The sequence below is a fragment of the Ambystoma mexicanum genome, chromosome 3q, assembly GCF_040938575.1.
Source record: "Ambystoma mexicanum isolate Mex_15411 chromosome 3q, UKY_AmexF1_1, whole genome shotgun sequence".
Classification (NCBI taxonomy): domain Eukaryota; kingdom Metazoa; phylum Chordata; class Amphibia; order Caudata; family Ambystomatidae; genus Ambystoma; species Ambystoma mexicanum.
In genome coordinates, this window is record NC_090926.1 from 741923296 (window position 1) to 741937475 (window position 14180).

The 14180-nt window shown below is 48.7% G+C and overlaps 1 protein-coding gene across 7 annotated transcripts in view; it reads left to right on the forward strand.

The window, feature by feature from the left end:
* Nucleotides 1–14180, forward strand: part of PRPSAP1 (phosphoribosyl pyrophosphate synthetase associated protein 1) — a 747041-nt gene that overhangs the window by 703319 nt on the left and 29542 nt on the right. The gene's annotated exons all lie outside the window — the stretch shown is intronic.

Genomic DNA, 14180 nt, shown 5'->3' on the forward strand with positions numbered 1-14180 from the left:
AATCACCAACAAAATTCAGATGCTCCAAAACAACGCTCTCAGAGCAGTGCTTAGCATCCCCAGGAGAGCCCACATCTCCAACATCCGGAAATCCCATAACTGGCTCAACACCTCAGACAAAATCTTGCTCAAAGTAGCATCGCTAACCCACAAATGTCTGAACAAAGCTGCCCCACGCTACCTGGCAGACAGAATATGCAAATACACCCCCAACAGACCCACCAGAACCTCTAACGCAAACCTACTCCTAGTCCCCAGGTTCAAACGCACCAAAATGGGCGGCAACAGCTTCCAGGTGAAGGCACCCCAACACTGGAACGCCCTACCACCATCCCTCAGGACACCCCAAACCTTTACACACTTTAGACGCAATTATATCCAATGGATAAAGAACAAAGATCACTAATACTTCTAACCCAACACCAGACTGCCACTATCCTAGAATTAATGCTTATCTGCAAACTCTTTAAAATATCTGTAATGTACTATACCTCTCTTGTAAAACTGCCCTTTGTACCTCACTGTAACACTGTAAGTGATATGTATAAGATATGTATAAGCAACCTGTAACCAAGCTTTGAATAACCATGCTGCTCATGCGCCCTCATACTCTCGGGTCTGGTGCGCAATACAAATAAATAAACTAAACTAGACTAGGCCCAGCACACCCTATCGTACAATAGTGCTGGAGGGGTTACTTAGTATCCCCTGTGTCTAGATACTCGTGTAGCAGTCAAATGCTACCCTTTCCTCTCAGAATGGCTGGTGGCAGTACCATGATGTTTCCCGTCCGCGAACTATTCATAGCTCCGATAACGTTAAATCTCAGGAGCCATGTTTTTCAAGATGAAGTCTGAGCCCCCTCTGTAAAAACAGGTCCCGGTCGGGGGGCGCTGTTGCGCTTGACTAAGATGGCTGTCTGCGTGCGACGCTCCGAGATGGGGAGAATCCTTTTCGCTAAATCTGCCTTGATACTGCTGCGGTTTGTGCAGTAAACTGGAGGATCACTTGCCTAGGATCTACTGATCCCCCCCCCCTTGCTCGCTCGGCGTATTCCGGCGAAAAACCGATGCAGAGATCCCTGCGGTGCAGCGGGTCCCAGCCTGGATGCACTCCATCACCCCGTCACACGCATCCACAAGGGGCGGGCTCCCAGGCACGCAGGCACTGAGGATCCGGAGGCCTGCGGGGGAGAGGGGAGACTGCCACTCAGCGTGGCACGTTCTTTGCTTCCACCCCCTCCACCAACACAGTCGCCACTGCGGACCCTTTTTCCTCTCTCCCTCGACTCCTGCTGAGCTCCCGCCCTGATCCACCGGTCGGGTGCAGTGGCCTCGGAGGCACCACCCGAACCCTGACATTTCCTGGGCGCACCGCAAGACAAGGCAATCCCCCGGCTGTCAGCTCCTCTGACGTGCTGGGGCTCGGAGCTCTGTGGGCGCTATCCAGCGCCGGGACGGCGCCCGGGGGAGGCGCGACCCCCGCCTCCATCTAGACTTAAGGTATGGGGGCCCCCACATGTAAAGTCAATCCTCAAGCTGCCGCTCAGGGGGAATGGTGCCTACTTTGAACCTGTCAACACTTCCTAGAGCACTAAAGGCTATATAACAAAGCATACATACCAGTGCAGTACTGGACTGGCCCGTGCTGCAATATGCTTCATCCAGCAGCCTGAACATTCACACTGTCCTACTCCCAGCTTCCTACGACCTTGAGAGCCCACTGCTGGCAGTTCGCCCTACACCTAATGAATGATCGATACCTAATATGCCACTGGCCTGCTGAACTGGGCACCCTGCACTCCATACTGCCCTGAGACTCCTACGTTTCGACACTCACCTGGGAATACCCCCCGACTGGGCAGGGCCCCCCCCTCTCAGCTGGCTCACTACTACCCTGTGATCCACAACGGCGATCCCGCCAATTAAGCACGGGAGTGGTACTACGCTGTCCGGGTGCTGCGACACTGGGTGCGGTGCCCTTACTGCCTACGGTACAGAGAGCTGTATAGGCGTATCTACCACACTAACCCCACTGCTGCACTTCCGGCATAACTAGAAAGCAGTAGCTAGGATAAGACTCCCAACACCACGTAGCCGCTCTGGGTGGAGCCGACGGCAGTACACTTTACCCGGAGACTCGCACTTGGCGAGGTGAGGCCGCGCCCGATGGTCTGGTGACCGGTGAGCTGAACTCCGGACCGGGGGGCCCCTGCACTCGGAGGGGGACACCGGTGGTTGGACGTGGACAACTTACACCAGTCCACACCCCCAGGGCCCATCCTTTTCCAACACCATGATTAAAGGAGCGGGTGCAGGCAAGAAACGGAGCTCTGAATATGTTCGCCAAGACACCTGCCAACCTTCAACGGAATCATCTGAGGAGACCCCGCAACATCGGCCCCACTAGCCCCCGATGACTTGCAAAAAATGTTAGCATATATCCGTGAGGGGTTCACCACTCTTCACACCAAGCTGGATGCCATGAATGGTACCATCTCATCCATAAAGGCGCATATTGAGAAAACAGATGGCCGGGTGGCAGAAATTGAAACAAGAATGGGGGTCGCTGAAGACGATCTTGGCTCCCTACGGGCCATGGTCTCCTTGCTCTCTACTCGTATGCTGGCGGTGGAAAAAAAGAATGATGACTTAAGAGTCCCGTTCACGGCGCAACAACCTACGCATTGTTGGAGTGCTCGAAGACAATATTAACGAGCCCATGGAAGACTTTGTGGAGCACATGTTGCTGTCGGTTCTTGATGCTCCGAAACTTTCCCCGCAGTTCACGGTGGAAAGAGCCCACCGCTCCTTGACTGCGAAACCTAAGCCCGGTGCGCCTCCACGCCCCATCATTGCCAGGATCTTAAATTTCCGCGACCGTGAAGCTCTTCTGACAGCGGCAAGACTCAAAGGGGAGTTGCGGATGGGGGCAGCGAGGAGCCATCTCTACCTTGATTTTTCTGTGACGGTGCAGCAGGAACGTAAAACCTTCATGGCAGTCCATGCTATTCCCTGCCAAATTGAGAATAGAACACTCTAATCCAACATTCTTCTTCACGATCCTGGAAGAGCCTCATAGTTTATAGATGAACATTTCCAAGTCTGATACTAAACCACTGTGAACTCGACCACCTTGCGCCGACTCCCTGCCGGGAAATGTGCCCACAGAGGCACTCACACACAGCTGAAGCCATATTGCAGGGAACAAATCGGCAACTCAATCTTGTTCTTCCTCCGAACTGTTGACCCTCCGTTTAGGCAGATATTACTAACATCATTCAAGCAAGACTGCGGTATTGAAAATCTCCTTATAGACCCCTTGTCCGAGGCGTCACCGCCAGGCCTGCTAGCAGGGCCCCAGGCGCTGATGCGACGAGTTTGTTGTTACTATGGTTCTATTGGGTTGTCATTCCTCTAGTTGGGGGAGGGATGAGGGTAGGGGAGGGGGAATCGGGAGTTATGTTAAAAAGGACTTGACGACCACAGAAGATGCCACACACACCACAGTAATATGTCACAGGCTTGCGGATGGCACACTGTGCCTGCCGCCGTTGGGCTGGCTATGGCTACTGCCACTCCGCTCCCCGGAAATCAACCGACACCTCCATACAAATGGCTGATAGTAACTTGGCATTCATGAGCTGGAACATAAGAGGCCTGGGTAACTACAAAAAAAAATGAGGCAGATACAATTGTACGCGGAACGCCATGACATTAAAGTTCTATACTTACAAGAGACGCATGCCCGCTCGGAACAATGCGAAATGTTCGCTAGACAATGGGGACCTCAGAGATACTTCACCAACTACTCCACCCAAAGTCGAGGTGTCCTAACTTTGATACACAAGAGCCTAAAGTTCTCATGCACTCACTCATTAATAGACCCGCAAGGGAGGTATGCGCTGATCCATGGTAAACTACAAAATCAAGAGGTAATCATCTTAAATATATACGGTCCGAACATTGATGACCCCGATTTCTACTTGCACCTAGCTTCAGTGTTGGGAGAGCTACCCCCTGGTCCCGATCATATGGGGCGGCGATTTTAATACTATTCTTGACGTCAACCTAGACCGATCAGGCTCTAGACCCCGCCAACTATCCAAGGCAGCCCATGCAATTTTGACTACGCTCCCTCGCTTGGCGGTCGTAGATGCCTGGCGACTCATGTACCCTGACTCCCGTACATACTCCTACTATTCCACAGTGCACGATTCACACTCCAGGATAGATAGGTGGCTTGTATCAGACATATTGGTCAGGTGCCTATCCCGCCTACTGATCCTCCCTAGAACTTTATCTGATCACTCGCCGGTGATTATCTCGCTCAATTGGGGGCCCTACTATAATAAAACAAGACAGTGGAGAATGAGACCTCACGCCCTACTCGACCAAGCCTTCGCATCTGAACTTGAAACCTCCATCGAGGACTTCTTCTGTCGCATCACAGGCTACCTTCTGGGAATCATTTAAAGTATACATTAGGGGTATTGCCATCTCCAAAGGGTGTGGTATCCTGAAGGGAATCTGAGAGGAAATCGCTAGTAGCGAATCGGCCCTGGCTACGCTCGAGGCCCAATATGCCCTCGATCAGGCTCCTGAAACGTTGGCACGGCTGGGGTTGGAATTAGACACATTCCGCACTCTAGCAGAACGGGAAGTCAAATTTTTAGACAGCCCACATGCAGTTAGGAAATATGGCGAGGGAGAAAGGCCAGGGCGACTGCTCGCCAGGTTGATTCATCGAGAATTCGGAGCCCCCAACATACCGGCGATAGAGCGACCAGATGGAACACTAGCTACGTCCCCACAAGACATCAACTCGGAATTCCTATCATTCTACACCTCCTTATACTCTAAAGTTGATGGCCCCCAGGTATCGGAAATTGACTCCAATTTGGAAAAACCTCCCTCTGTCGGTCCTCTCCACTGACGCTAGTGCTTTCCTAGAGAGGCCATTTACACTAGAGGAACTCACGGAAGCCATTGAATCATTGACATCGGGTAAGGCCCCTGGCCCAGACAGGCTCCCTATTGATCTGTATAATCGCTTCAAATCGCTCCTAGTCCCACATCTATTAACCCTATTAGTCCCGAGAGGATAGCTCAGCGGCAGCGTGCGCGTCTTGGAAGCAAGACGACACGGAGCAACAACAGGTTCGATCCCCGGGTCCGCGCTTAGAAACCTTTGGGTGTTTAAGCGCGTTATAAATACGTAACTAAGAAAGAAAAGAAAAAAACACACACAATTACGCAACTAAGAAAAACAAAAAAGACAATTCCTGTAACAGCGCCTCGATGCCTGCGGGCTGTGTGAGCGCTTTATAAATGTGAAATAAAAGTAAAGTAAAAAGTAAAGAGGCATGTGAGAAGGGTATACTCCTTCCCTCTCTACGAGAGGCAATGATAATGGTTCTTCTTAAACCTGGCAAAAGCCCCACCCAATGTGGCTCATACCGCCCTCTTTCACTAATCAACAGTGACGTTAAAATATATGCCAAAGTACTGGCTATCCGACTGGCCTCATTTATGCCTCACATCATCCATCCTGTTCAGGCAGGATTTGTTCCTGGTAGATCCACTGCCCTGAACCTGGGAAGGCTCTTAATGTGATCAGTAGGATTGGTCCGGAGGTGCAGGCGGTGGTGGCCACCCTAGACATGCAAAAGGCATTTGACTGTGTCATGGGAATATCTATGGTGAGTCCTCGAGGTGCAAATTTGGCCCCAACTTCCGCACCTGGGTTAGGTTGCTCTACACTGGTCCATCGGCCAGGGTTCGCACGGAAGATAGATGCTCCTCCCCCTTTCAGATAGCTAGGGGAACACGGCAGGGCTGTCCTTTTCCACCGCTGATATTTGCTATAGCCATGGAACCCTTCGCCGACATGCTGCTCCAATCACACTCTCATAGGGGCCTACGTACTGCCGGCCAAGCCCACATTGTTTCCCTGTATGCTGATGATGCCCTCCTGTACATTCACTGCCCAGAAGCCAACCTTGCCCCTATCTTGGAAGATGTGGTCTGCTTCGGACACATATCGGGTCTAAGAGTAAACTGCTCTAATTCTGTCCTATTCCCACTCAGACTCCACACTGCCCCCCTCCAACCTGGGTGGATTCACGTGGCCCCAATCCAACATTACTTACCTGGGGGTGGTGGTCTCCCGGCATGTGGTGAGGCTACGTGAAGACAACTATTGTAATTACCTCACGCACTTGGACACTAAAACAAAGAGTTGGACTAGACTGCCTATCTCCTTAGCGGGTCGGATAGGCATACTCAAAATGGGGTTACTACCCCAACTCCTTTACAGTTTTACGAATCTTCCCCTGTGGCCAGTCAATGATTTCTTCCGTTCGCTGCGGCGTATAACTAACACCTTCCTATGGCATTCCGGTGCAGTCCGACTCAAGCTGACCACACTGACCACCCCTAAGGAACTGGGTGGATTCGGCGCCCCTGACTTCGCTAGATATTGGTTAGTGGCTCAAGCACAATTTGCCTCCTACTGGTTTAACACCACAGACCCCCCTCCACACGTCCGTTTAGAGAAGCGAACGGTCAGTGATCGAGAAATTGGGTCCCTTATTCTTAAACCAGTCCCAGCTGATCCAGACTCGGCTGATCCCGTCGCCAGTACATCCTTGGCTCTCACTAAGATCTGGAAGCTGGTTGCAACACCTCACCCTTTCCACGGGGACCTCCCCCTCTGGAACTTCTTCCCAGATGTCCCCAATATCTCACAATCCGTAATGTCCCGCCGGGCTGATTCAGGCTTTCTGGTACTCCGGGATAGCTATAAACGGGGCAAATTCCTTGAATGGGCAGACCTCCCAACCCCCCTCAAGTGGAAGCCTTCTGCGTGGTTACAGTACTCTTCACTCCGGAAAAATCTCAAGGCCAGATACCCCAACTTCCCCACAATACCACCAGACAAGCCCATAATCGAAGAGTTGTGCAACTTTGACTGCTTTAGAGGCAAGGTATCAAGGCTCTGTACCATACTGAAAACTAGAGCTACCCCCTCCTTTGGTAAATTGAGATGTAGGTGGGAGGAGGACCTTGGAGTAGAGATAACTGATGAGCGCTGGTCCCATATGTGTGCTTGCACCCACAACGTATCCTATAACTCCCGGTTCAAACTAATACAATTTAAAGTGTTACACAGGTATCATCACACTCCGGGCAGACTACACCATATGTTTAGTGAACTTTCTTCCAGCTGCCCTGGATGTGGTGCGGATCATGCTCCCTACATCCATATGATCTGGAGCTGCCCGTGGCTCATACAATACTGGTCCGAAATATGCACCACATTGTCTGCCATACTAGATTACTCCATAGACCCATCCCCAATGCGATGCCTCTTCCATGATTTCCCTAAACTGGGCCGTGACTCCAGAAACCTGGCTGGACTTTGTATGATACTGGCTGTACGCTGCATCCTGATGAACTGGCTCCGACCCAGGGCACCCACGTACACACAGTGGCTCAGGACGGTCACATGGGCAAGGGTTGTCTTTTTTTCGCCATTTATTTCTGGAAAGGTCCTTCTAGAGTTTACCTCTGCGCGCCAAACCTAGTTTGGTCTCTTTGTTCATTCACCTTTGGAGGGCTTCAGGAGTGAAGACCGCCTCTGGCGCCAGAGGGTCTGGGGAGGGCATGAAGTGAGGGAGGTGCCTAAAACTCCCTGTGATTAGTCCCCTAGGAGACTCAAATGCACTCTGTTGTGATTGGCTGGCTGACTGTCCGGCAAGGGCAGCCATCCTGCTGGGTGAGTGACAGCTAGGCTAGAATTAATGGGAGAGAACTGAATAAAAGGCGAGTGTCTTGGCTTGGAAGGCAGAGTCGACCACTGGAACGAAAGAACCGAAGACTAGCTTGAAGAGGACGGCTGCTACAACTCCTGGACTGCTGGTTTGCCCGTTGAAGCCATGCTGCAGGTCCAAATCGCCAAGTTCATCTCAACAGAGATGCCCTGGAAGGACGACTTCTCACTTTGAATTAGTGGGACCAATCAACTCTACAGTAAGCCACCTGGATACCTTTCTCGAAGCTGGTTGCATCTTCCTCAGAGTGCTGCAGGAAACCTGATAACCAGGGAGAGGGACACCAGTTTGTGTGCTTTACTTACAGCCACCGGAATTGAAGTTTGCCAGTTGCAAGCTTTTGACTGTTCAAGTGCAGTGCAGGAGTCCCCCAACATCCTCCCTCTTGTCCCCACGACTGAGGCCCAGGAACAGCGAGATCTGCAGGAACTGCCAGGAACAGAAGTCATCAGCTGCCTATTTTCTTCATTATAAGGTAATGTGCAATCAGACTGAGAGTACTTGCCTCTCGCGGTGAAAGTGCTTGAAACTTTTGCAACTCGCAGGCCTAATCAGATTGTGACCCAACATATGATTCTCCTTTTTACAAACTACTTCTGAGAACTTGTGCAGAGACTTTTCTGTTGAACTACCAGAACCGCTTTATCCTATCCAAGACCTCAGCCCATTGACTTTTTCCTAGCCTATTGAATTGACTCTTCTGGTGAACTCAAAATATCTACACTCTCTAAGAATACTTGTAAACTTTTCATGTTCTAATAATCTTTGCCTTTTAGTCCTCTTGAAAAGTATTCTGAAATAGTATTGAAGTATATGTGTGTTATATAATTGCCTCCTTTCTATTGAATGTTTTATATTTGAATGGTATTTAATCAAGAAACCTTGTGTAAGTGTTTCTTTGGACACCTGTGATTGTAGACCTCTGTAACATCATTACTGCTCACATTTCCCCTCTTGAGATAAGCCTGGCTGCTCAGCTCCGCTACCAAAACTGTGTAGTACAGAGTTATACCAAAGGTTGGTTTTATTATACCTGTAGTCATAGTTGTGTAGTGGTCCCAGAGGGTACTGCATACAAACTTTGCCTAACAGACCCTTCCCTGGGCTTCATTCCACCACTGCAATGAGGAAGAGATGGTTTGTAGGTGTTGGGGAGAATTCTCAGAAATGTGCCAATTCCCTTCTGCAGAGACCCCCAGCACTTTTTGCTGGACTTTTAATTTCTAACCTGGAGAGAGCAAGACCTTTTTCCCACTCATGTATTTTTTCTGTGATTTGGACTGTTTCTTTTGACTTTGGTGTCTGACAAATTCCATAGGCCCCATCTTTGCATTGTGACACACAGCACCTTCGGTGCAGTGACACAGGGAAGTGTCTTAAATAAATGCCTTCGGTTGGTGAAACTACTGTTTCCAAGAACAGTCAAGTGAATTTGACTTTACTTACATTTTGTAACTTTCTAGTCCCAGCACACACTATTTTACAATAGGGTGCTGGAGTGGTTACTTCGTATCGCCTTTGTCTAGCTTCTCATGTAAAATTTCTGTTACCCTTTCTATAATTAATGCCTGGTGACAGTGGTTTACTTTTTCCTACAATTGTGTGTTTTTACCGCGGGCTGCAATTGCAGCTGCAGTAAGACACCCATGGGTGCCCATTTTGTCCAAATGGTGCCAGTCTTTTTTTTTTTTTGCCATTTCTTGTTGGAAAGGTCCTTCCTGAGATTTACTCTGCGCACCATACCAGGTTTGGTCCCTTTGTTTGTTTTGTCTTTGGCGGGATTCACTGGTGAAAGCCTGCCTCTGGCTCCAGCGTGTCTGGCAGGGGCAGGAAGTGAGGGAGGTGCTCGAAGCTCCCTGTGTCTAATCCCCTTGGCTACAGGAATGCACCCAAAGGTGATTGGCTGGCTCTCCTCGGAGAGCAGCTACCCAGCTGTGTGATTGACGGCTAGGTTGTGAATGAATGGGAGAAACCTGCATAAAAGGCGAGGCTTTTGGCTTGAATGGCAGAGTCGACCACTGGACAAAAAAGTCAGAAGAACTTGGAAGAGACGCTTGCTGTAACTCCTGGACCGTTGGTTTGCCTTGTGAAGCCCTGCTGCTGTGCCGAATCTGAATTCGCCTCGACTAGAGAAGCCCTGCATTGAAAACTTTTCCCCTTGGGTTGGTGTCTAATAGAAAGTCGATGTGAAGGTATTTCTCTCCTGTGATTAGGTTGTGCCTCTTCCCAAAAGTAAAGTGTTGGTATCACCAGATTAGTCCTTTGAGGATAATTTTATGAGTGTCCCCCAACTGGGTCTTACTTCCCCTGACTTGCTGCTAGCCTGTCTAAGTCTGTATTGGGTTGTTGCCTACCTAGAATAACTTTGAGTCATTCAGTAAAGTGTGAGATTGGGTTTTACTTTCCCCTTCATTGTGAGGTTTAAAAAAAGTATGTGGGTTTTACTTCTCTTGTGTTAGCTGTGTGCCATCCAAGAATAAGTTACAAGAGTTACTGCTTATCTCTATCTGTGTTTCACTGATCTCAAAAGCACCTGTAATTGTATATTACTTCCTTAGGTTTTACTCACCTAGTGTAACTGTGTTATCACAAAAGTAGTTATGTTTTTACTGCAACTATAATAAGTATTACACTACTCACCCAAAGTATATTGTCCAGTTGACTGATTATGTAATTTGTACTGAGAATCATTATACAACTGGAAGAGTCTACTGCCCTTGCATTACTGAAAGTAATTGTAAAAAGTAACCATTGATTTTACTCCCCAAGAATAGGTGTGACCTATACTGAATGTGTATGAAAAGGTTTTGACTTCCCTAGAACTTCTGTTAGGTACTTCAAGTAAGGTCTATAGATGGGTCTGTGTACTTTAAAGTATAGTGTTGTGTTTTAATACTGTGATTTCATATGTTTTAGTGCTTACTTACCCCTAGATTTATCTGGGCCTACCTGTATTTAAATAAATCCTTTATTTTTACAATACAGTGGGCCTCATTACACGGTAGGCGGTAGGGATTTAACGTTACCGGTAATGGAATACTGGTAACGTTAAATCCCCATGCTAATTACGACCCGGCTCACCGCTATTAGCGGCACCGCTAAGTACGGTGCCGCTAATGGCAGGCAGTCCGCGTGCGCGCGACCCTCCATCCCGTAAATAACGCCATGCCGCTAATGGCACTGCATCACAAGGCGAGCAGACATGCCAATATCGGCATGGTAAAGCCCCCAAAACCCCTTACCGCCATGGCGCTAATACCGCCATCGCGAACCACCCGTTAAGAGAACTGAGCATTGTTCCCACCTGCCACAGGTGGACACAATCAGCACAGGTGGAGGCAATGGAGACTGTGGCAGCCAAAAAAGAGCACACCACACCCCTTCCCACACCAAGATGGTTCCAATACTTGCATGCAGCATTACATGGGCTGGAGGACATAATTTCAGAGCAGCAGCAACAACAGGCAGCACAGAGGAGACGCAGGAGGAGGAGGAGGCCAAGACAGCCACAGCAAGCACCACCGCGGCACCTAATCATACCACAGAGGCACCCACCATTCCCCAGGATCAGAGCCAGTCCATTCAGTCTAACCCCAGAGCAGATACACACCCTGTACCGTCTGGACCGGGATACCATCACCAGCATCGTGGACATGATACACAATGACATTGTGAGCCTCATAGATATCAGAACTGCCATCTCCCCTCTACTCAAGGTGGTGGCTGTACTCCACTTCCTGGCCACAGGCACCTACCAGCATACAGTGGGCCAGATGCATGGCATCTCACAACCAGTATTCTCACGCACGCTGAACCAGGTACTCGATGCCCTCCTGAAGCATGCACCTGAACACATATTCATGCCACGGACTGCCCAGGAGATTGCAAACACCAAAGTTGGCTTCTATTCACTGGCAGGCATCCCAAGTTGCATCGGGGCATCGACTGTACCCATGTGGAATTGGTTGTACCACATCACAATGAAGTAGTCTACCGAAATAGGAAGCAATTCCACTCCATCAATGTCCAAATGGTATGTGATGCCAACAAGGTAACCACACATTGTTGTGCCCGTTTCCCCGGATCAACCCAGGATTCCATGGTCCTGCGGAACTCAACTATCCCATGCTACATGGAGCGACAAGCCGGACAACGTTTGTGGCTACTTGGTGAGTTGCAGGACAAGCACATGTCAGTGTGATGGGGGGGGGGATACTTACTCCAACTGTGTGTGATGGGGGGGAGAGATACATACTCGAAATGGGTGTAGCTTGTCGTCCGTCTGACGAATTCACATACAGATGTACGCCAATGTCCATCTTGGAATCCTGCAACGTACTTCAGATGAACAGACATGCAAGTATAAGCTACACAACATAGATGACAATCCCGGTCTACAAACCTTATACATCCATCCACATCCACATTGCACAACATTCCACGCCACAAAATACACAAATGTCATACATGCCGTCAAGATAGTCATACAGAATTAGTCCAGCACAACAACAATAATGCAATGTGCCCTTGAAAGCATGCAAAGGGATCACCACCAGCCATAGCATAGCACCACACACCTATAGCACCACTGAAGTGATGCCTCTCAGAATGAGAACATCAATGTTGGAATGGCATCACACCAGCAGTGTGGTACCAAATCTGCCTGGGCCCAGGGACACCCGAGACCTGGCCTCACCCAGGGCATGTCAATTACTGTTGGAGGCATTCATGGGGCATGTCTACTTGCATGGTCGAGCTCACCTTTGCACATTGCAGTCACACAGACCATCTGTATGTATGCTGTGAATTGTGTACTTCAATCACAATGCAAAGTCCATTTGTGTGATATGAACAGGCCGCTGTTGAGTTGAACAGTAACAGGACCCCATTCGTCCCCCCATACAGGTGATGCCGGCTATCCCCTGAAGAGGTGGCTCCTCACCCCTGTACAGAACCCACAGAACGGGCACGAAGAGCAATACATTCGTGCACATACCCGTACCCGCATTGTGATCAAGCAGACTTTTGGCCTGTTGAAGACACGGTTTAGGTGCATTAGCAGGTCTGGTGGCGCTCTGTTGTATGGCCTTGAGAAGGTGGCCAAGATCACCACGAGCCTCAGACGCTGCCCGAAGGAGACACAGCAGGACGCGACTTGCTGCACTCCAGCATTTAATGAATGAAAAGAACACGCGTACAGACCGCGTTCAATGTAAAGCTCTGAAATCAGGGTCCTGCTAATTATTGCCCTGATGAAGGCGGAGTAGATTCTGTTTACATGATATAAACATTTCTTCATCAATTTTGTTCCGCCGAAACGCTTTCTTCTATCAGAGGGGAAAACAAGGTCCTTCACAGCGTCATTTGTGGACCACCAGGACCATCCTGTTCACGTGACATGATCCATTGATGGAAACATGCCATCTAGATTAAACACCTGCATTCTATATGTTTTTTTTTTATTCCCCCTGTAGCGTAGGCAGACCCTATCCCGTCACATAATATCTTTAACTTCGGGAATTGATTCTAATTACTAATGAATACCACTCTCAATTTCTTAATATGTTCTATTACACTGCATAGAGGTTTAATTGTACTCATTACTTTGTACTCCTGTGTTTTTCTGTGATTCAACCAGTATTCCAGTGATACATAACTGGCTTTTTGTCAATATTGTAATTGCTTTTCATTTATGTTCTTTCCTTGATGTACCAATTTCAATTTTCTTAGATTTTCTTAGATTGTTTCAAAGCTCTCATACCCAATTGATAAATGGGAAATGAATGTTCGTTTTCTTGATTACACATGTTTTTCCACGTTGGTTTTTACTATATGTACTTAATTTTTTATGATATTAAATATTTCTTTCTTTGTTTACATCAATCTCTGTAAATATCTGTTTAATTCTCTAGGAGTGTTCTAATATGTATTTTTGCATGCAAATTGATAACCATTAAGGTTATGTGGGTTGAGACCAGGTGCAATATTTCTAATTCATTTACACTTCACACTGGCTAACCCCTAAACATACCAGTACCTCTGTTTTGTTGAGGCCAAGATCACCATGGCATGTGTCATGCTGCACAATATGTGTATCAGACGGAATGTGCCACTGCCCCCTGATGTTGAAATAGAAGCACCTGATGAGGAGGATGATGATGGTTATGAGGACTGAGGTGAAGGGGATGCAGGTCATGCAAGAGGGAATGGCCAGGAGGGACGTGCTGTTAGACAGCATCTGATCAACCAAATATTCTGAGTAACGTGGTTTCGTACTGTCGCATGGATATGGGTAGTAGTGCACTGGTGTCTGTTTGGAAGCGCACAATGGACCATGGCGTCAATA